The sequence below is a fragment of the Orbicella franksi genome, chromosome 10 (genome assembly GCF_964199315.1).
Source record: "Orbicella franksi chromosome 10, jaOrbFran1.1, whole genome shotgun sequence".
NCBI lineage: Eukaryota > Metazoa > Cnidaria > Anthozoa > Scleractinia > Merulinidae > Orbicella > Orbicella franksi.
In genome coordinates this window covers 8244278-8268573 of record NC_138154.1, presented here as the reverse complement: position 1 = coordinate 8268573, position 24296 = coordinate 8244278, and the positions used below count along the sequence as shown (strand labels likewise).

The 24296-nt window shown below is 36.9% G+C and overlaps 2 protein-coding genes and 1 pseudogene across 2 annotated transcripts in view; 1 reads left to right on the top strand and 2 right to left on the bottom strand.

Annotated features, from left to right (window-relative positions):
• LOC145500997 (uncharacterized) overlaps positions 1–24296 on the bottom strand; it is a 383300-nt gene that overhangs the window by 234412 nt on the left and 124592 nt on the right. The gene's annotated exons all lie outside the window — the stretch shown is intronic.
• The window catches only part of LOC145501112 (uncharacterized), a 42824-nt gene continuing 20290 nt past the window's right edge, over positions 1763–24296 (top strand). The window contains exon 1 of the mRNA XM_081480665.1: positions 1763–1807. The gene's annotated coding sequence lies outside the window, so the exon portion shown is untranslated. The remainder of the gene's footprint in view (positions 1808–24296) is intronic.
• Positions 4380–15816, bottom strand: LOC145501585 (uncharacterized; annotated as a pseudogene).

The window sequence follows — 24296 nt, the reverse complement described above, 5'->3', positions numbered from 1 at the left end:
CTGGTTAAGACCAAGAGGAATCAGCAGAACTTGAGCCTTAAGGTAGCCTGTTTCTGAAATATAGACTGTCATTTTATTAAGCTGAAAAATGTTAAAATTAGAGACTACAATAATATTATTTGACATGTAGATTTCTATTGAAACACATATTTTATGTCATAGTTTTTTCTGCTAGTAAAAATAAAAAATACAAATTGCTCATACTTCTGAGCATTAAATTCCAAATAATGGCTAGCAATGTAACAGAAAGCATCCACTTTGATTGATTCTATCTGTAACTTTGTTTATAACATTTACATTCGTGAACAAGTACTTTAATTATATATGTCATACTTTAAGATTATTTTCCATTTCTGCTTATCTAGTAAGTCTGAAAAAACTGAATTGGGAAAATTCACTCTCAAACTATTCAAATGATCTGTCACAAAACTGTAACGATAGAGAACCTTGTGAACATGGAGAAAGAAGGTTTAACTTTTATTTCTTTAGGATTGTGCCTAATTCTTGGCCAGCACCAAGCGCAACCTCTTGGTTACGGTTGTCAGACTCCCTAAGACACTGGAACAGTTTCTTCTTTTCCTCTCTTTCTCTCTTTTCTGCTCTCTTTGCAGCTTCTGTTTGCACCATGATTAGCTCCTTCAACATTTCTTCTACCTTGCTTTGATCCTTACTGTGTTTGTCATCCCTTTTACTCAACTTCGACTTTTTTCTTCGAATCTGACTTTTTCCTGTCGTTGAAAATTAGCTTTTTGTCTTTAAGTAGTTCCTCATCATCTGTTGAGGCATCCTCATCGTCATCTGGTGGTCCCATGCATTTTGTCAGGTTCCCAACTGTTCTTTTCCTTTTTTCTGCTGGTCCCACTTCTAGATAGTGCTTATGACAGGGGTGACTCTTAATCCATTTCCGATTCATGATTACTTCTTGCTGCTGTGTTAGTTGCACTTTGGCCAGCCAAAGAGGAACTTGGACTTGGTGTGGGAGTAGCTAGAGAGTTCAATGTACCTGCCTGTTTGTTGTACTTTTATTTCTTTGCTTTTGGCAACAAGTGCTGCAGCTATCCTGTCCTTCATGGCCTGTCTTGTTTGGGGTACTCTGCTGTAAATTGCAATTAGAATTTTAACCTCTCCATCAGTCCAACAAACGTGTGACTGCCTGGTTGAACTCAATTTTCTGGAGCTTTCTGTAGAATGTGCTGGCTCCATGGCTAAATCATGTTTTGGTAAAACTGCTGTTTTGTATTCGAAAGGAAAATTTAGTGGAAAGTGCTGGACAATGCTGACAAAGTTATTTGCGGGAAAAACAATTTCTTCCTGTCTTCTGAAAAGGGAGGATCTGTGCTGGAAAGGATGTTGCTCTCATCAGAACTTTCCTTGTTGCCCACATCTTTATGGTTACTGTGGTTGTCTCTTTCATCTTCACTGCTTTCCTTGTCACCCACATCTTCACAATTACTTTTGTTGTCACTTTCATCTTCACTACTTTCCTTGTCACTGCTGTCGCTGCCACTTTCCAGTAAACTGCTTTCTTGGGGTATCACTTGTACTATCAGCATTGTTCAGAAATAAAAAAATATATAATTGCTTACCATGCAGATGTTTAACTCTATTTTAAGGTGGATATCAATTAACCATAGTGCCAGGAAAGTGGTTTCACCAGTACACCATTCGATGCTCCAATTCTCACAGTTGCCTCAATCATCTTGCAATGAACATGTGTTCTCACCATCATGTGCTGTTTTGAGCACATGGTGCTTGAAGATTGTTAAAAATTATCTCCCAGACTCACATGCCCTTTGAAAAGAACTTTGTAAAAGAAAACATTGTGTTTATCATTATGCATTTAACCAGCCCAAAAGGGTGTCGCTGTGATAACAATGTCACAATGAACCAGATATTCATTTTGTTTTAGGTGGTGTCTTTTTTTATTAATTTAAATGGCATATTGAAGTGGGAAGGGGGGCAAATACAACAATTGCTGTTCACATAATTTATAAGAAGAAACCTCAGAGATGACGACATGACGTGACATGACGTGACACGACACGACACAACATGACATGATGTGACATGACCTGACGTGACATTCTTTATTTTTTTGTTAATTGTTATTATAGAAAAGTTAGGTTTGTAAACTTTGAATGTCAACATGATGCTATGTTATTATGTCTCCTATTCATTAGGCACTGCTTATCCAAAGACTTCAATCCCTTTACTCTTCATTGCTTACTGGATCTTTGCCATGTCATGGTTTCACCCATGTATGTGGCCACACTGGTGGATTCTATCACATGGTTTGCTGTCATGGGGTGTGTTACAATTTGTTTTTTATCATCTCTACATCACATTAAAAAAAAAACTACCGTAGTATATTATTTTCTCTTATTTGCCATATTGATGATCTGTGATGCATTTGCATTGAAATTGTCAGGATACTGAGCCTAAAATACTAATATATAGATTTTAGTAAACTTCAAGATTGTATTTGAAATAATTTCCTTTTAATTTGAAATTTGTCCCTATTTACAACATAAAACTTTGTAAAAATGCGATCTCGTGTTCTCGTCTTCGCTGTGCAAAAGGACTGATCAAAGTTTAATTTACAATTGATTATATTCATGTGGTATCACATGCTATATCAAGCTGTGTCGTATCTGTGCAAACAAAACAAGGTCTTACGCAATAAAAGAGTTCGTGAATGTTCTTTACATAGATTTAGCCAATCCTAAAGGCAAAGCTATGGGAGCAGGTTGTTCAACGCCCAAAAATTTTAATTTGAGTTTTGTAACTTTGCGGTCAGGTTTTCTGTTTATATTGTTTGGCTTTCTAAAACTCAAAAAAGACAAAACAAAAGACCCTCGGCTAAGAAAAATTCAATGTCAGTGCCTTGGAGTCTCTGCACAAAATGTAAGTGTTCACGGCTCTGCTTGGTGGCCCGGAGCTCTGCTAAGAATGCAGTTGGGAGGGTACAGAACAAAAACTTTAATGTGCTTAATGCAAACTTACACAGTTAAATTTTTAAAACAATGTTTGTGTTAAACTCATGTTTGGTATTCGTTTTTGTCTTGGTTTGTAGAAAGTTAATGGATTCATTTAGGAAAACTTAAATATGGTTTTTAGGCTACTTTTCTTTATTTGATACCTTTACATTGCTTCCCACCCCTAAAACAGATTTTTCTTTGAAATGTTTTCCTTTTAGACAACTGTGGCATCAAAGTTCCTGCTTTAACAGGAATCTGTTAGAGATGCTGTTGATCTATACCTTTCCTTAAAGTATCCTCCACTCCCTTTGGTGAATGATACACCATGTGGATTTGCTTGGCATTTGGACCTTAGGGAACCCGCCATTGCATCACAGTTTTGGGGGGACCATTTGGGCTGTTTTGAGAAACCCATTCTGGGTACTAAACCAAAGGAGATACAATATTGTTGTCATATTATTATTATTACTTAACTTTCACTATTAATTGTTATATTAGTTTATTGAGCTGTTACAGAATTTTTTTTAATGTTGAGCTAGATCTATGATCAACATTAATCTGACTGTCTGAATGTTGCTTTGGATATTTTGATCATATATTGTCATTATCCTGTATTGTTTATTTCTGGCCCATCTGTGGACACTCGTATGTAACACATTGTACTGCTGTTTTAAGACCACATGTTGAATGGAGTCACGCTTTGATTTCCATTTTTGACTGCTCCATACAAACCAGTGCAACCAGTAAAACAAAACGTCCCTTCGAATGAAGTGATCAGTTTCAACACGTTAATGCTACAGTCACTAGCCTATAAAGAGTTTATAAAAATTTGAGGTGATAGCATAGAGTCTGAGACAGTGTACTCCTTGAAAATAAACCTGTTTTCACTTTTTTTAACAGGTCAGTGTTCCTGAACTGGTGACTGCAGAATTCAGTGCAAACAAACTTGTTAGCAAGTCCCTTGAGGCAGGTCCTGCTTTACCACATCCATTGACGCAGTCTACCCAGCGGTATGTGGTTGGCGACAGATTCCATACCTCTGCAAATCCCCATAAATTGCAACTTTGTGAATTCCACAATATTAATTTGTGCCTTCAGAGAGACACAATCAAGACAAGTTACCAAGAACGTCAAAATAATAGTAAAAGCCTGAAACATCTGCCAAGTGCAACAATGCAGTCTTTTCCTGTTCACTTTGTTTACAACTTTCTCGTGGATTTCTATCACAATGAGGAGATTGTTGACAGACAGAGAAAACATTTATCATCATCATTGACCGATAGTCAAGAATTAAGAAGAGATAAACGTCATAGATTTATTGTTGTGAATAACTGACATTTGATTTGGTTTCAAACAGTTTATGTTTGATAATAGGGAATTTTAGCCCATTTTTCCTTAATTTTCATCACCTTTGAAATCACTGCTAAAACATTCTCCCAATTTTTCTGAACGTTTTGCTTTTTGAATGATGGAAATCAGCCTTTTAGCAGCAGAGTTATGAATTTTTAAATATTACTTAATTAGCAATTTTTATGGACATTTAAATACAAGAGCAAGTATGGATCTTATGAATTTCCAGTGGCACAAGAATTAACACTATGAATTACATTTTCAGCCATAACTTTGGAATGAAGCAAGCTATGGCCATGAAACTTGGCCATGACGTAGAGCGTTGACAGAGCTATCATCCTATGCATCAATCAAGTTGCCATGACAACCCTGAGACGTCACATTATTAATTAATACAGAAAATACTAAGAAATAGGGCAAATTTTGATCAAAAGACAATAAGTATTGAATAAAAACAAACAACCTGGCATTTTCTAGCCTTTCTGAGATCAAGGGTTGAGGGATTAAGGGTTCTGTTTCCATGGCAACCACCTCATTTGGTATTATATGTCAGCTTATCAAGTAAATGGAATCTTATAATATTCAATCTGAAATAACACAGACCAGAAACAATAACATTAAAGGTGCCTGTTTCCATGGTAACAAGCTAAATGGGGCTGCTCTGAGTTAAAAGACCCTTCTGTGGAGGAGGTATGGATATTTATGGAACTACACAATTCCAAAAAATATGTTGAAGTAAATATTAGTTAAGTAAAATTAAATCCCCCTTGTCTAAATCTTTAAGTAATGGCATTGTCCATTCATCATCATCTTCATCAATGTCATATTTTATAATGTACTCAGGATCTGCTCCAGCAGTAACACCTTCAGCAAGGTGCAAGACAGTTGCATTAAACCATTCTGCTTGCTCAGAACCATCCTCGATGCAGTTGTGCATGACCCTTTTTCCAACAAGGAGAAGAGGATTTTCTCAAAACTGGGGAAGCGTTTTTCTGCTTCGGGTAATTAGGACCTTTTGACGGGAATCTGTTAGCTTCTTTGCAAGCTTGGCTTTCTCTTCAGATAAGGTTTTGGCCGGATCATCTGAACTCCGGTAGGTGAGTCCACCTTCATTTTTGGGCTCTGTTTCTTGAAAGCTGTTGAGTTCAAGAACTTCCAGTAAGTGTTGGGCAAGCTGCTCAGCTGAAAAAAGAACCCATTTGCCTCTCACAGTTTTTCCTTGCTGAAAGTGTTCCTTTGTTGGTGCTTTTGCTGGAAGGACAACTTTCTGAAACTGAAGCTGTGTAACAAGTGCCTTTTGTCTTTCCTTTCCAGAAGCAAACTTCATCAGACCTTCCTTAATTTCTTTTTCAGACTTCCATGGACCCCCCAACTCTGTAATGCCATTTACGAGATTAAGTCTGCTGTTGCAAATTCCTTTCGGCTTCCTCCTTTGCTCTCTGTTTCTCTAACAACTTCTCCTTCCATTGCTGGAAAATTTTCTCTTTTCTTTCCTTGTACCGAGCCAGGATTGCACCAGTATTTGCTCTTACCTCAGCCATGCACTTCTGTTTCTCTTCAGGTGATAGTGAATTAAGCCAAGCAGTAGTTTTATTGTTTGTCCACATGACAAGAGCTTCATGGGAAATCAATCTTGCTGCAGGCTTAAAATGCAAGCGTAAATCAAAAACTCCAAGTTCTCTCTCGGATGCCATGTTAGTTGCAGGAACATTTGCTGCCTGTGCTAACTGCTCAGAAGATGGGGATGCATACTTTCCACCAGGGAGTTGATCTTGAGCTTGTCTTTCAAAGAGGATGATCCATGAGTTGAACATGATCTCAAGGACCTCTTGTGTCAATGTCTCCAATTGAACACTTTCTTCTTGAAAGAGGCTGTCAAATATGTCATTTCGGTGGATAGGAATGATCTCTTCATCAAACAGAGTTGCTCCTTCCAGTAGTGGGGATGCATCCATGCTCCATTGTTCGAAGCACTCCTGCATTTGCCTCAAATGGGGATTGAGTTCAAGAACAGACGTTGCTTTCTCAGTTAATCTAAAAAGGGGCCAGTGACAATTTTATCCAGAATTCCTAGGGCTCTAACTCCTGCCAAGTAGACATGTTCTACAATGTCTTTAGCCACAAGCTGAAGTAAGCGATTTGGTGAAGGCCATTTAAAAAGGAAATCTTGAATATGGCTTTTATGGTAGAAAACAGCAGCAGAGTTGTAAAATATTATGTTGAAGCGATTCCCGATGAATTCAACCAATTTGCTTTCCACACCATTTTCAGAGAGATGCACATCAAAATACTCTGACACTCCAGTGGTCTGGCTACCATGGGAATGAAAAGCTTCACATGCTGTTCTTGTTAGCCTACAGGAACCAGACTCATTTGAAGAAAGAAATGCCAATGGATTTCTGCCTTCTGTTGCAGCATGTTCAAACAATTTTAAGGCTTTGTTTGCTTCTTCACCCAGATTTACAAGTAAATGCAGTTTGCAATAAAAGTTTCCCATTTCCTCAAGGGATTTCTTCGAATTTTCACTAAGGTCTTCCCATTTCTCCACCACCTTTGGGAGTAATGCCTTTTGCAATTCTGTCAGTTGTTCATTAAAAGTGGCATTAGTTGGTCCTTGATTGGACGTGGTGTTCTTAATGGATGTCACCAACTCTGCAACTTTATCTTCAATTGTTACATTCTCACCACTGCGCAATGCTTGTGCAATTTCCTTAACTCTGTACTTAAATGAATCCATCATAGCTTCTGTGTCTGACTTTCCCAACTCAAGAAGGCCCATTGAGTATGTCTGACAAGAGGGAGTTGTTATTTCAAAATCTTGGTAATGCCAATGATATTTAGTAGTGCCATCTCCATGGAGGGTGTTTCCAACTACCTGGGAAGGGTCAGCTTCTTCTAGCATAGCCCTCCCTAGTTGTACATCAGCAATGTGCTTAGCCTAAACAAGTAGGCGAGAGTGGACGGCCTTGCTCGGAAGTCTTGACAAACTTTTCCCGGCCAATTTTTTCAAAACTGTTTGTATTACTTCATTGACCTTGCTCATTGAAACATTCATGGCTAGCAGTTCCATGATCACTTCTTGCACCTCGTCAACATACTTCCCATCTTCAAATGTGCTGATTGTGTCATCCTCCAGCAAACAAGTTAGCTGTTGTAATTCTTTGTTTTTTTCTTTCAACTCTGGCACATGATTCAAGCTTTAATATGTTGGCAGCATGCTCCTTTAACAAATCAATTTCATTAGCCTGTGTGCTCTTTTGCTTTTTGATATGTGACACCTTTTTCTGTAAGCCAATTTTCTGCTTTTTCAGCTGTTCAACTTCACTTTTGGCTTGTTCACATTTTTCCTTGACTTCTGAAAGCTCATTGGAGATACTGCACTTTTCCACTTCAAGTTCAGAAATTCTGGATTTAAGATCATTAATCTTTGAATGTGCCCTTTACTGCCTCTTTTTCACATTTCTAGGTGTATAGGATGCTAGTTTCTCTTGAATCTCATTCAGCTTTTCTGATTGTTCATTGAACTGCCCTTGCAAACCTTTGAGATCTTGCTCAAAGGTATCCCTTTCACGTTTACACTTTACAGCTACACCAGCAATATTGTTCGTTATTGTACGCATGTGTTCAACAGTTGAAAAATATTCATCCTCCAAAGCTGCTTGGTCATCAATCAAAGCATCTTTCTCATCCATCAGTCTCTCACTAAAACTGAGCATTTTGCTGACAGATCTTTTTAGCCCCCTGTTTTCACCCTTAAGCTCTGCAATTTTTTTTGACTTGGATGTTAGTGTTTCTGTCACCATTGGTGCATTTGAGCCAGGTAAATGAAACAAACTTTGCTTCAGCAATTCAAGTTCCTCTTTCTTTTTATTTTCACCAAGCTTTTGGCCTTTTTTCATTAAATCATTGCATGATTTGTTCAGAGTTTGAGCTGTCACACCACTCAGATACCTTTGCAGTTCGAGTGGAGTCAAAGCAGTTATCCATTGAAGCATTTGGTTAAGAGAATTCCTCTGTTTCCAGAGTTCCAGGATAAGACCAACAGTAAAGGACTCCCTCTTCAAAGGTTCCAGATCCCCACTCTTCAAGGCTGCCACATCGAAACCATTTCTCAGACAGTAAGGTCCCCCAAAACTGCTTTTGTTTAACAGAACATTATCTGTCAATGGAATTAAAAACATCATTAAATCTCTGTTCTTATAATCTGTAACACTTCAAAATTTGAGCACAAAGTAAAGCTCAGTCCAAAACAATACTCAATATGTCAATAGCTAAAGGCCATAGATTTTCTCTTTGGTGGAATAATAATATACAAGCAAAAGAACACTAATATTAGAATATTAAACAATAGGATACCTATATTAGTGCATACAATATTCCAATAATAGTAGCGAATTCAAGTGGGACATGAACATGTTTTACTAATTTACACAATTTACTGAATACAACAATCACTAAGCTTCTGTGTCAGGTTCAGCAGGAAAATTCTTAAAGCCATAAACAGCGCATTTTATTTTATTTTCTAATAGTTTGCTTGTAAAGTGAAGCATAAAATCATTTGTCTAAAAAAGCTCAATAAAGCAAAGAAATATCTGCTTACCCTCCGTTTTACTCAAATCCGAAAGGCTTGTTGAAGTTGATGGCCCCTGGCAAACTTGATCCTTGCTGTGCACCATGACTTCTCGGTGCACGTTGGAACTCACACATTATAACTCGCTCTCCGGTGCATGAAAACACGTCAAATTCGACTGATTTTTTGCTTAACAAAAACCTTAAAGGCTATAAAATACTTCAGGTGTAGTTTAAACCGAATAACGATAATAAATCTCTTCGAAAATAGCTTCTAATTTAGATAATCAACTATATTTTGTGAACTGCGGACATTTGACCAAAGTAACCACTGCCTAGGAGTCCCCTGATCCTTTAGCCCTATTTTTTCATACATTAGCGATTGTTTTGTAGCGAATGAGCACTGCGAAATTGAATTTTGCCTTCCCCAGGTCAGGTCAGGTTTAGTCAAGCATGGTGGTCACGCTTCACTCGCGATCCCTGACGCAATAGAAATAAGCCACCAATCACGATGAAATTTAAAGGTTTTATTCTCAAAGGTATCTTCTAAAGGTGGGTGAATTTTAATTGTAGAAGAACACAATATATTAACGAGAATAAACGGAAAGTTTGGAAGTGGTAATGTTTTGGCTCGATTCGCGTGGGAAAATCATGTGACTAAACTCCCTATTGATAAGCTGTTGGCATACATGTACATGTTATTACAGATACAAAGAATGGCGTTTGCTTTTCCCTGCGAAGGGCAAAAATTCCACTTCTACAATCTATTGTTAGATGTTTTATATGGAAATGAGTAGGTTTGTGTTTGTAGTGAATGTGTGATTTATATTGTTCTCTGAAGGATTTCTTTAAGAATTCTACAAAAATGAAACACAATGAAAGTCAAGCTCAAGTGTGCCACTTGCCATATAAGGTTTTGCTTAATCTCTCTATTTTTAATTTTCACTACATTTAACTATAGCTCGTGGGCTCAACAGAAGCCCATGCATTCTTACATCAAACTAGTGAGACAATCTCAGATACATGTAGTGCAGAGTGCAATTGATAGCTCTGGCACGGTAGTCCGATACTGAGTAAGTACTCACCCCTGCTCCATTCACTTCCAGTTTATGTCTACCTTGGTAGTCTCAGCTAAGGGCTCTTCCCCTTAGCAGTGCATATGTTTCAAGGTTGTATTTTCATTCAAGGTCCAAACATGACATACAATTACTGTTTATCAAGGCAGCTTTTAAATTTTACTCTGGGGTTTTACGACGATTTTTGTTTATTGCAAATTCAATAATACCTTAAACAAACATGACAATTTAGCTCTTCGCCCAACTTTGTAACCTGATACTTTTGTTTTCCTTGCAAAGGTTTGTAACATGAAAGCCTTGTTTTCTCTGAAACACATGTAAGATGTGCTTGTTTTTTAGGGATAAAAGAAAGTGAAGAAATGGAAGGGAAACAATTTTTTTTCTCAAAAGGCAAATTTTCTTATCACCCATGAACAAGAACTAATTTACTTATCGGATAGTCACTTATTAGATAATCACGGAAGGTAAACATCGCTACTTGGTGGATATTAACCAGCATCGGTGTACAAGTTGCCCCAAAGACTGATTACATTAATTTGCACTTTCATTAGGTGCCGCTGAGTCTGGAGCAATATTTGAGCACTTTCTTGGTTTCTTTTGTCACAAATTTACAATTTGCAGTTTATTGAAACCATTAACTTGGGAACTTTTTAGTCTCTCTTGCAGATGCAAGAAATAAACAACCGCTAAGGAGAAGCTATGCATTTCCATTCTTTCGCATATAAGGATCCTTTTCTCCAGGAAGGGTCTTTAATCCACTGCATTCACTGTAAATATAAATTAACAAAAACTATTAATTAGAATTCCTTAAAAGGACGTCCCTTGTACATTGCTTCAATTGTCAATAATTCACTATTAAGGGATTGGTTTCTAAACTAAATTTTCCCTCATCTGAAGAGGATCACTAGATAAGAATAATGAAAAATTTCTTTAATTTACCATTGTTCTGAATAGCACTTGAAATATATGCTGGTCTTCTCACTGACCATTCTTGAACATGTTTTCATACCAAATGTTTGAGTATCATTTACTTATTGCCCATTCTTTGTAGTAAATATTCATATAACTAATTAATATTGCTGTGAGCAATCTATGATTAAAATTCATATGAGAATGCTTACAAGTGATACCAACTTTTGCATTTGTCACAAGCAACCCATTGTTTTGTGCCTTTCTTTGATGTACTGTATTTCAGTCCACATTTAAAGCAATTGTCACTTGTCTTGTCTGGCTCTAACGGAGAAAAAGATACTGAGATTGACTCCATTACACTTATGAATATAGTTATTTTTAATAATCAAATTTATGCAGTCAGGAGAATTCCTTTTGTGAATAGGCTACTAATACTGATTCGAAGACAAGTCTTAACACAACACCTGGTTTTAATCCAAAAAATTCTTAGTCAGTGATTCTGTGATAGCAAGTGACTTCAGTTTACTTGACATATTACAAGGCAGATGTATGGTACATATTGGTGTAATGTTTCTGTGAAAATTGGATTATTTAGTTTTTTGCTTATATCTGTTTGTGATTGTTCAAAATTTGGGAAGAATATCTGTTGCCACTTAATTAAGGGAGATTAACCAAAGTTATTAATGCAAATTATTCAACCCTCAGGATCATTTTGGCATCATGAGTGTAAATTACTTGCCATTATTGGGGGGGGGGGGGGGGAGGAGGTCCTTTATTTAATGAAGAGTTTTGAATGTAAATTAATACCTTCTATGGCCACAGGTTGTGACAGCAGAACCCCAGAAGCTTCCTCAGTGAATTCTAGCTGCTTTCTTGTTTGAGTCATTATAACCTGAATTCAAGACAAAATCAATTCATTTAAATACAAAGCTAAAACTTGAAGTTAAGCATTCTTTATGTACATCATATATGATGACACTTCCAATCCCAATAACTCAATTCTGTTTTTGGTAAATTGAATTTACAACCATTTTCCTTCAGCTTACAGTTGTAGTTTTTCCTGAGATGGTTATCTGAAATTCAATGAGATTAACTTTAAGTACTTTTTGGGTTGTAAGTCTGACTGTTATTGAATTAATGTAAAAACAGGGCAAATCTAGTTGAATTTACCTTTGCTGGTGGCTGGTATGGTGTTCTCCCCACCTAAAAAATAATAAAGGAAATCAACCTTTGTGTCCTCATTGCATTATGATTTCACAAAATGTTAACACTGCATGCTTAATTTCGCCTTGCTTTCAAAGTGCAAACTGTATACATTTTATCATGACTGAATCCCTAACTAAAAGTTACAAATTAACATGAAAAAAATATATTTAACAAGTGTCAGTCTGTCAGAGGTTTGAGAGGAAATGTGATGAAAACAAGGCTACTAACTAAAGGGGTAAAGTTGAACTACATGAATGTATGCATGCAAAGGCCTAATTTGCAGTTAAGAAATTACAGTTATTACCTCTTTTTCTTCAAATGATGAGGAACAACCTGGTTTGGGCTCTAGATCTGTTGATGTTGAGGGTTTAACTATTTCCTAGATTTTTAACAAATCAGAATTAATTTCACATAAATGATTGACATATCTTCAAATAAAAGCAAAATTGCAATGTTATTGCCATAACATACATGTGTAGGCGATGTAAGTGTCCCCACTGTCTTTGTATTTGTTACTGTAGTGTCTGCAGCGACTGGCAAATTCCAAAATGAGACGAAACAAAACGAGCTCGAGGTGTGTCAGGACAAACTAGTGGGTGGGACTACTTTACAGGTCGCCTTCAAGGGTAGACAAGTAAACTACGGAAAACCAAAGTTGATGGTATCAGCAATGCACTGCATCAAATTAAACGATCATAAACTGAAATAACAATATGTGACGAATTTCTATCAATTTAGCGGAAAAGTTGCGTAACAAATAGTCAAAACTTACACAAGACAAACTAACAATTAGGAATCAATAACATAACAAAATCGAATAACAATACATCAATCAAAGGCTCCTTCGAGCTACCTCATGGTATGTGGTAATTATTCTATGAAGTACTGGCCTTTGCCTCTTTTGGAACTAAGAAGTGTTGCATTTGTAAGGTGTCAAGTTGAAAAGTGCATCATGTTAATAAGCAGCCATTAGTTGAGCATGTTTATAGAAATAAGGTCTTCATCTAATATATATAACATTTTGACAGGAAACACTGGTAATCCTTTTAGTGTCTTTTTCTCTGTCTGGATTATGAACATCAGCAGTGCAAATATTGTTTTGACAATTTGTGAAGATGTCATTAGTTTGTACATCAGCACTGGATGTGTTAGGGTTTTGAACAAACTCACCCCACTCTTCATGGGTCGCGAAGTTATGCCATCTAGCCATGCATTTTGCACTTTTATGCCTTCAGTTTTAAATAATTCACGTGTCTATAACATATTTGGCTGCATCTAATACTTTCTTAGGTCTGACAATCTGAAACTGATAGTGATGCTTGTAACCAAGTCGCCTTTTAAGTTTTATTGGAATGGTCTGTGATTTGGTTCTTGGCCTTGGGAGACAATGAACAGTCAAATTTACATCACTTGGCACATTGACAATGTTTCCATGAATAGACAATTGACCAACCCTAGATAGTTCATGGAATTCCGTAAACGGTATACGAGGTGATATTAGTCGCTCTTATAGTGATGTGAAATTCAATGCATTAGGCTTACAAGGATAACCCATCTTATTGGCTTTAGAACAGATGGGTAACCTGCCTTGTTTTAGACCTTTTGTATTGCAAGTTAGACAATTGCTTTTTCAGACTTTTTTTTAGACTTTTATTGCAAGTCCTGCAGATCCATTCAGTGTCATTGACACTTTTAAAACCAGTAAGACAGGAGTCGACAATTTCTAGTGAACAAGCCCTATATTTGTTTGGATCACATTTCACTACAGAGCACTTGAACCACAATTGGTCACAACAAGTGCATACATATTCTGGGCCACATGCAATGTTTTTTGTAAAACAAATTTATCATAGAAATTGCATTGCACTTGTTTTCTTGTGGCTGCAACTCATGACTGCTACATGTTAGTAGTGATACACTTGCCAGAGCCCCAGCCTTTTGTCTGTTTCTTACCAACTGTTTGGTTATTTGCCTTATGTGCTATGGGTTACCTGATTTTCGTTTTCTGAAGGAGCGCTGCTCAATTTCTCTGACATGTTCTGGGTTCAATTTTGTTCTTTTAGCAGCCTGTTGTTTCTTGTTCCTAGATGTTTTGCTATTAATGTTGCAGCCTTGTACTCGTTTTTGATTCTCATTTATTCTAACGTTATCATCAGCTCTTGTCTTTCATGTATTCTCTCATGTATTTTCTTCTGTAAGCTTTACGTTTTTCACTGTTATTAACTGGTTTGTTTTCATTTGCATTTCTTTGTTTGTTTGCTGTTGTCACTTATCTCCATTGTTCTGTTTTCTACTATGGAAACATAATGAAATTCATCTAGGTGTCCAATGCAAATGTTTAGGGCATTTGTAACATTCACTGGTTCAACAACAGTAACTGGAGAAAAAGTTGGATTTGATTCAGCAATATGAATTGATAAATTAAGACAATTGGCAACAGCTTGAATTATGATAGCATCAGCCCATGTTCCTTGACATGACTTTCTTTCCAAATAACCTTGCCAAGAATGCTCAGTTTTACTCTCTATAAAATTGTTCAGGGTGATTCACTAAATACTGAATGCCAACACTGCGCACATAGAAATGACTATTAGGATTTCCATAGAGTTGATGTGATACAGCCCTAAAAAAGCAATCACCACCTCCTTCAACATCAAGTGCAGTTCTGCCTAACTGAGACAATCTGAATTCTAATAAACAGACAGAATTTGTGGGTGATATAAAAGGTACTGATATGCAATACCGGTACTCATTTGCAGGACCAGGATTTGACTCCATATCTCCACTCAATGATATGATTCTGCTCAAAAAATGATACGTTTTCATTTGGAGCTGCCTTAATTTTCTGAAAATATTACCTTCAGCTATCATACAAAACAGAGGCAAGTTTTTATGCTTTGGAGTTCTTGTTCAAAAAATACACAAACTTAAACTTTGTCTAATGAAATACTTCTTTGAGAAAATCATGAATTTTAAACCTCTATATCACTCTAAGAAATGACAACTATGGTATCCACACAACATAGCCTTCAGCTTGGAGGATTTCGTGACATTAATTTCTAATGTATAATTTCAGCGACATTTTTTAAAATTTTTTATTTATTTATTTATCTTTTTGCCATTAGAAAGTCTGGTAACCATTTTGTAAGAAATTATGGAGGGTTCTCTTTCACGTGTCATTCTAAACTGAGGATGGGAGACAATGGTAGCTCAGAATTCCATACATTCACATTTTTATCTGCATTTCTGTACTGACAATTACTTGACAACTGAACTGGTATTTTATTTTGATTTTCAAACTGCTCGGGTATTGTAGGATTACCTTCGATAATCAATTGCTCCTGACCTTGGTGTATTTCAGGTGGTATTCGGCAGGTAACAGATCATCTGTTTGGCATTTATTTGTTGTTTGATATTTTGTATTTGTTATGGTATTTGTTATTTGGCGTATATTGTATTTAGCATTTGTTTGGCAGTTGTGTTCAATCTCTATAGCTTGTCGCAGTTGTGGCATTTAAGTCCCAGCGAAAGGGGAACTTGACGAAAGCTTCATCGATCTCCTTTGTCATGTGACATTTTCCGAACAGCTTCCCAGCGAATTGCGAAATATTAAAAGCGCATTTAATTTTAAAGCATACGTCCTGCGAGTATTTTTAGAAAATTCAAAATGCAATACAGTAGAAGGAGGGCAGCTTACCTTTTTCCCCAGACCATAAAGCATTCATTTCGAATAGTTCGTTTTGTGTATTCTATTCCTCGTCATCCCAATGTATCTCGGAGACATCGTAACTTTTAAGACTTTAAAACCCATTTCTTTCCCCTCAAACTCCCTTGAGTACATTTCCTGTTCGTTTGTGAGGTCGTCAAAAGTGTACTTTGATCAAAGATGGAGCGAAAGGAAAGAAAACTCGCCTTGACAATTTTTGCGTCGGGCTCGACACAACAGACGCCATTTTGTAAACATGTACTGCCACCTTTGTCCCACCCCCTCCCCCCACGTATATGAACATAAAACAATGACACGACTTTGTGACAAAACCAAACCTAGTATAGGGGACAGGGGAAAACGTGTTTAATTCATCTTTAATGTGGATTTAATGCATAAATTAATTGTCTAACGGAATGGAGTGACAAATCCAACCATCACTATACCTCATGGTATGAAGTACATACCATGAGGTAAAAAATGGCCAGTGTAAATACCACGCTAAGATACTAAATAAGATTTGATCACAGAAATACACAACTGATTAACAGGAACTGATTAACAGCTCAATGCTTTCGAATCTAAAAGGTGGGCGTTCACTCTAGTAACATTAAGAACATTTTCTAATTTAGAAGACTATAAATTAATTAACATTGTACAACTGTTCCTTTGTATTCCTTCGCCCATAGCTATAAAACGTAACCTAATCAAAATGACAAAGGTACTCACATATCGGTCCCGCTTGAGCCAAGGGTTAGGAAATCAAAAAACATCAAGAGTTCAAGGTTGACAAGGCCACGCGAGATGGAACGAAAAACTACTTAAAGGGACGCTAACTCAGCTTTTATATGCGCGTGGTGACGCTTAAAGGTCCGATTACAAAACCAATAGAAAAGAAGTAAACATTGGATACGTTATAGAAAACCAAAACATGACTACCACTGATCGGATCGACATAGGTGCATTAATAGCGGAGCTCCGGCGGAGCCCCATACCCATATAGGGAAGAAAAGGAAACCCATGAATTGATTTTCTCATGGTTATCATGGCTAGCAGTATTGCTCGTGGGCGCGTACGCACGACGGTGACGACGACGACGACGACGGAGTCGCGCAAGATGGCGGCCATACTCCAGCTAATAGGTTGACAGAGACATGCACCCTCAGTTGGTAGCGGGTGAATGCCATTTTTCTTGGCGGGATTTTTAAAGAAAAACGATAGTGGAGGTTGATTTAATATTTTTAAGACAGGGTTGCGCTGAAGCAAAAGACAGAAAGCAAGAATTAACAGGCAAAGAAGTAGCGAAGAAGATCGCGAAAAAGACTGAGCGGGCCAGCGCTGGGGAAGGAGGCGAAACAGTACTGAACAATGCCGTGAATTATAGCTAGTCAAGGGCTAGAGAAAGGAGGTGAAATAATACCGAACAATACCGTTAACCAAAGCTAACGAGGGCTATAGAAAGGAGGCAAAAGTACCCGACAAATTGATTCAGAAGACTGCCGAACTCCCCATGGCCAAGTTCAAAATTCGCGCGAACGTGATGCTGTGCAGCCGTGCAAGAAAATTCAAAAGTCACCTGATTTGGTCAGGTGATGAACATTAGAGAAATCAAATGTACCCGAGTGTTTTAGAGAAATTGCAAAACAGTAAACGTAGCGGAAAGAAGTGGTTGATTCGTTGCTCTATCAAAAATATAACTTCAGTTTAGTCTTGACAACTGTTGCTGCAAGTTTCTGCCTGGAAGATTTACACTGGCCGAACTGAATTGCCAACTTGCAGTAAGTGACTTTTGTTGTTGCGTTTGGTATGAAAATTAACAAGTTTCCTTGGCGATATAAGCTTATTTTCAATTGGAATCCATTAAGAGTCTTCCTTATTTGAAGCCATGCTGTAAGAGATTTTAAAAATTGCATTGTTTTAATTTCGCTCGTCTCTAAACAATAACACGTGGGTCGCTTTGGAGGTTGCTGTAAGTTGTAAACAAATTATGTTTTCTATCGATTTTCGTCGTGAATTTAAGCTTATAACCTCACATCTAAAAATAAGCTTAACCAAAATCGTACTTGTAAACACGGCCGGGCGAGTTTTGAAGTTTTCTCTGATTTAGTTAGCACTGCCGCTTCGTAGACTGCTAAAATTTGTTCTTCTGTTGTTGAAAACTGAACCAAGAAAGGTCTACAAACCATTTTAAGCCGAAGCGAACAGGATTGCTAAATTTACTTTTGTTCCTATGTGAATATTTGCATATTGTGATTACAAAGTATGGAGATTTCCTCGTTTTGTTAGTTCAATTTATTCGGTTTGGCGAAATGCTTTTGTGAATTCTGAGGTTAAATTGGTTGAAGACTGGTAAAGCTACTGCCAATAAAATGACTGCATAGCTAAATTAAGCCGTCGGCAAAAATACAGACTCTCAGTAATATTCAAATTTAAGCGTGAATAATTTTTCAACTTTAACACCGCAAGCTTAAACGAATTTTCTTTATCCTCTCTTTTATTCGGTCACCGTTCATTGAAAAGGGATTTGCTGTTGATACTCGAGCTCAGATGTAGTGATATGCATCTTGTTTTTATAATGTAGATTTCCTCGTTTTATTTTGTTGTCTGTCCAATTAGTTCGGTTTGGTGAAATGCTTATATAGTCCAAAATGTCGAGTAGACGATTATGCATGGCAATCCTGTCTGCAAATAAAGCTCTGCTTTGATTTTGATTGGCTATTTCATGTTATTTGTGCCATTGCTTTTGGTTGGGGGTACATTGACCGTATTTTGTTAATAAGAGGTTATTCCCCAATGCGGTATTTACACTTAACATGGAAATGTTCCAAAAAAGTGAGATAGTACTAATTAACTCGGTAAATTGAACAGTGTAATAGAAGTTCTTGCCCTGACCATTTCTCAGTAATAAGAATAACTTTTACATACATATATACACAATTTAGTTGGAGAGAACACTCTCCTATCTCCATTCTCTCTCTCTTTGCTCTCTTCTTCACACTAATTTTTTATTTACTAACTTATTAAATGAATGTCACAGACTGTTTTCTTTGTTGTGCATGCATACTTTTTTGCTGGTCGAAGAAAGTTTCAGTTTCTTCCTGGCTGTACAGTTTCCTTTCTCCTGTCCTGTACCAATTTGTTTGTGATATAACTTCATGAATTCTCTATTCTCCTTAAATTTTATCTCATCAGGTTGATAGAAAGCACTCTCAGAGTGTTCCATCATTGTCTTCAGTCGCTACAATTTTCCAGAAAAAAGCAATAGTTTTCTTAATTTCCTTTTACTTTGTGTTAGGACTTTTTAGCATGCCTGTAATTGACCCATGGGCATTACGGGAGAATATTTTTCAAGTAAAGAATTACATTCGTTTTAGTGTTGAGTATTTTAAATTGTTATGAATTAGGCATTTCTTTTTATTTTTTATATTTTTTATTTTAGTCGCACAAAATGTTTTATGGTTTTACCGAGGTATACCATGTAAATGTAAATAATGCACTGGAATTGGCCAATCAGAGTGTGCATTATATCGGCTTTAAACACAAACCACATATAAATGACTCATATGTAAATGATATTTTTATTACAGAGAACTGGACAGGGCAAGAACTTCTCCTTCTTTTGTGAATTTATATATTAATTCCTCTCAGTGCTGTCAAAATGTCTCAGGAACCTTCATTTCTGATAATCTATTATTTTCCACCATACCTACAGCACAGAAGCTCACCAAATCCTAACTGATAACTAACATGTGTGTATCTCTAGCCTTTGCTGTGTGCTACATGTATATTCTGTTATCCTGCCTTAACTGCTAGGAAAAATTTTGGCAGAGCTGTTTCAACAGTTTCACTTAAATTGATTTCCAGTAACAGCGCTACATGTAGCAGTGTTATTGAGTGTGAACTTTATGGAGGATTTTAAATTTTTATTTTTTATGATTACAGACGACAACAAAATATACATGTGTATACATAAACTGATGTTGGTGTTGGTTACAAACCGTAGTTCATAATAGTCATCCTATTACAGGTAAGGGGGAAAAGTTCAGAGAGTTTAGAACATTTCTTCCCCCAGCACACCTTCTGTCTATAGGTGCAATAATTGAGAGGTTATATATATGTACGAAGAGTAATGTAAAGTTACTGTATAAACTTAGCATTAAAATCTGACATTTGAACGCCTCCTTTGCTTAAATTAGTCATGATTTAATTGTTATCACTCCCTGTGAATTCATAGAGATTCCAGAGGCAAATTATAACCTAATGTGGAAGTCCTGTCTTCAAGTGAGGGAAAATGACACAAAAGAGTTACAATGAAAGTAAAGAGAATTGTGAATGTTGATATGGTGTACATTATACATCATGTAAAGGTATTTGGTGAGTGCCAAAGGCATAACATTTCATGTATTGCTTTTTCAGGACAAATTATATAACAGTGACGTTTTAAAAGGTGTGATCAGAAAAATAATGAGTACATTGTCCAGGCAGCATCAGTTTATGGACAGCATATGCAGACAGTAAGAGGAACTGTAAGCACTACCATGTAAGTTAGTTTTATGCTTATGACTTCTTGTTCTTGAATTTTGTGTCATTTCATCACAAGAATAGGTAGCGAAAGATGCAATAGTTGTTGCAATATATTTTTGAAGGAAAACTTATAAGTCTGCCTATGCTGGATAACAGCCATGTGTAAACTGAATGTGAAGCAAACAATACGTTAAATATGGGGCAACCCTAAAACCCAGAAACCGGAATCCGGAATCTGGAACCAAAAACCGGAATCCAGAAACTGGAAGCTGGAATCCACAAATCAAAGAAAATAAGTTCTTCAAATACGCGAAAATTGTTTTGCTTAGCTTTTCGACTGTAAAAAGTAAGCTGCCAAGTAAAAAGGACCTCAAACTTAACCTTTTTTGAAAGAAAAATTCCCCGTCTGTTGAAATTGTGCAACTGTTATTTTTAGTGAGGGCTATGATTATGAGAATCTCAGTAAAGTGCGTCTTAATTTTATTCCAAGCACCTCGAGAGTGTCTAAAATAAGCTTGCTGGTTATTGCCATTTTGTTTAATAAGTGATCTTCAATTTACCGGAAGTATAAATTTATCCTTTAAGTCTAGTACATACTGAACAAGATAGAAAATGTCATAGAGAACAGGATATCCATCAGTGGCAGCTCCCTGTACATTGACGGTCACGCCCCCCAATTTCGAAGTCCAAGGGCTAACCCGTCTGGTCTAAATATGAAATTTGATTTTTCCAACAGATACGAGACCAATTCCAGATTAACACAATTTCCACACTGATACTGTGACAAATCAGCATTTCATATTCTTGGCGGCCATCATATTAAAACAATTTGTAGAAATGTTGCACACTTACTTCCGTCTGCTTCTCACTTGTTGACAGATCAGACCACATGCTGTTCAAAGATGCTAAAAGACTGCCAGAAACTCACTGCAATAGCCTATAATAGCGTGTTGTTAATGTGCTGCTCACCAGTCTTCTCAGAGCAATTTGATCTAGACAAGAACCGGGCTCTCACCAGGGCCAGCTTGAACAAAAGATGGGTAACTTAGCCTATGAGCAGGCTCTCGTGTTTGGGCTGGGGGTGTGAGTAGCAAAGCCGCATGAAGGCTCTTGGTGACATGCCAATGCAGAAAAACACTAGACACCTATTTAGCCTGCTCAGACAATAGAGACAGATACTAGAGCCTGCTCGCAGGCTATGAGTAACTCTATCCACCCAAAAAATCAGTAACCCTGACTGGATAGTGATGTACCCAATGAATAGCTTTATGCAGCTTTTGAACGATGGGGCCAGATATATAGCTAAGGGTGGTTCAGAACTAGTCAATAATTTTTTAGCAATTACAGTCTGTGGCTGAAGTAAAGCCAAGAAAATAAATAACAACAAAATGATTTTTGCTCATATTTATTTATTAGACATTGCTGAAGTGAATTATTTCTATCATCATTCATAATATCTGGATTCCAGATTCTGGTTTTTGGTTCCAGATTCTGGATTCCGGGTTTCGGTTTCCAAATTCAGTGTTTTAGGGTTGCCCCAGATGATGTATGTGCATATGTTAATCTTGAATAATCTGAAATTTCAGAGAGTTTAAAAATATCATATCATATCTGTGATGGTTCTGAGGTGGAGGGCTGTTACATGTACATGTAAATGTCTCATGCACGATTTTTCACTCATTATGATTCAGGTGCAAATAGTTTCTGTGTCTGTTGATGTGCAACAATCTACACCAATATTTCAACCTAATAATGTACAGTGTATATTAATTAACCAAATTATGCTGTTTGTTTTTAGTTGGCCAGTGCTACTACATAGTAATGTGATGTTGAAGTGCACAAATTTACAAACATGCCCAGTGTCAACTTGTCAAATACATGTATATGAACTGGCCAGACAGTGTAGATTACAAAATTCTCTGAAAGGTAAGATGTTTCTTAAACATTATTTTGTAATTAATGATTTCTCAGACATTGTTTTCTTCAAGAAAAGATTCATACCCCACATGGAGGTTTTTTCTCTATTAGAGCTCTTGATTCCTGATACTTTAATTTGGAATTTCTAAAGACTGGCCGTGAATGGGTGTTGGGTGTGAATATCTTCTGGAACTGCACATTCATTCATTGAGTAAGCAAGAACATCAGTATTTATCCTGACAAACTCTGATTTTCTTCTGGAAGCTGAATTCATATACAGTTGTGCAGTTATATGTACAACCAAACAGCCTGGATGACCCTGTGATTGGGACTGTGCACATTGTTGTAACCATCAATGTTCCAGTTGCTTGTTTGAAGCAAATTGCATTTGCTCTCGAAAGCAAGTGGCGAAGTTCATAACAGTTATGTAAGTTTGCTTTGTATCTCAGGGCAGAGCCTGCCACAGTGAAAGTTGGAGTACCAACCCCTAGCATTTGATTCACTACTAACACTCAGTAAACAGCTAACAATGAAGTACACTGTATATCAAAGAAAGGAATTACATGCCTGTTCCTGTCAGTCAATATATGAACAGGTTACAGATGGGGAGCCTGTATTAACACATCAAAGATTTTCAAAGCAACCATGGCCTGGTGAGATATTTCTGAGGTAATATAAATTTAAGGTCCTTATGATTGCTTATAGGCATTGAATTTTAGGGTGTATACAAAACGAAGATCGAAGATCGAAGACCGAAGACCGAAAAACGAAAAGCTCATATAATTTTAGGTCTTTCAAACTCAAGGCAGTTATAATCATCGATAATCAGGCTTCAGTACTTTATCGGACGCTATCACACGCGAAACCGACTAGGTCTTCGTTTTGTAAGTTTAGGCCGGGTCAAACTACAAAACGAAGACCCTCGCTCAAACGCTTTGTTGGACGCCAAAAGACGCGAAACCGACGGGGTCTTCGTTTTGTAGTTTAGGCCAGGTCAAACTACAAAACGAAGACCCACGCTCAAACGCTCTTTAAGACGCCAAAAGACGCAAATCCGACTGGGTCTTCGTTTTGTAGTTTAGGCCGGGTCAAACTACAACACGAAGACCCTCGCTCAAACAGTTTCCTTGAAGAAAGCGTGACGAATAATGAAATTAAAGATTATTTTATTCTTATACTCCGATTCCCTATTGCCTTTTTTCAGTTGAATAACAGTATCAAAAATAATTTTTACAACAATTCAATCCAAGTATAGTTGATATTCATTGTATTTGAAACCCGAATGTCATTCCCTTTCCTTGTCCTGATATACAGGCATATCCTTCCAAGTAGGGCATGGCCAAGAATTTTTTTTCCATAAAGGTTGTCAGATCAAAGCTCGAAGACTAGACCGAAAAATAGTATAGGTAGCCAAGAGCTGTGCTACTGGAATAGTAAAGGGAAACTGACATGAGAAACATGTATACATGTATATATTTATGTTGAGCAGACAATGTGGATTAAACGAAAGTAATGCTACAGAAAATGGCATCCTGTGGGGAACAACAAATTCTTCGGGTGCCAAAAATACAAACTTGTCTAGGTCAATATTCAGCGCCAGTGAATATCCAGACTACAATCCGGCTTGTCGTTAAGCTTTGATCTGATATTTTCGAGTGAGTTAATGCTTTAAGATTTACAACGTACATCGTATAATGCTAACGGAAACGAACTCAGGATAAAATATAATTCCATAGTTACGGTATTCTGCAATAGTAACAAATTGATTGCCGTAACAACGGCGTCTTTTATACTTTCGTTCATACAATAATCAATCAAAATGTGAACATTTTAATGCAAGTTTCCCACATTCTAATTCCAGCGTCTTCAAAAGTCTTGAAACCGTGAGTATAAAATATTGGTATGAGATGTTCAATTTAAATTTACTACCTTTATGATTAAAAACGTACATCTTATAATGCTAACCGAAACGAACTCATGATAAAATATAATTCCATAGTTACGGTATTCTACGATAGTAACAAAATGATTGCCGTAACAACGGCATCTATAATGCTG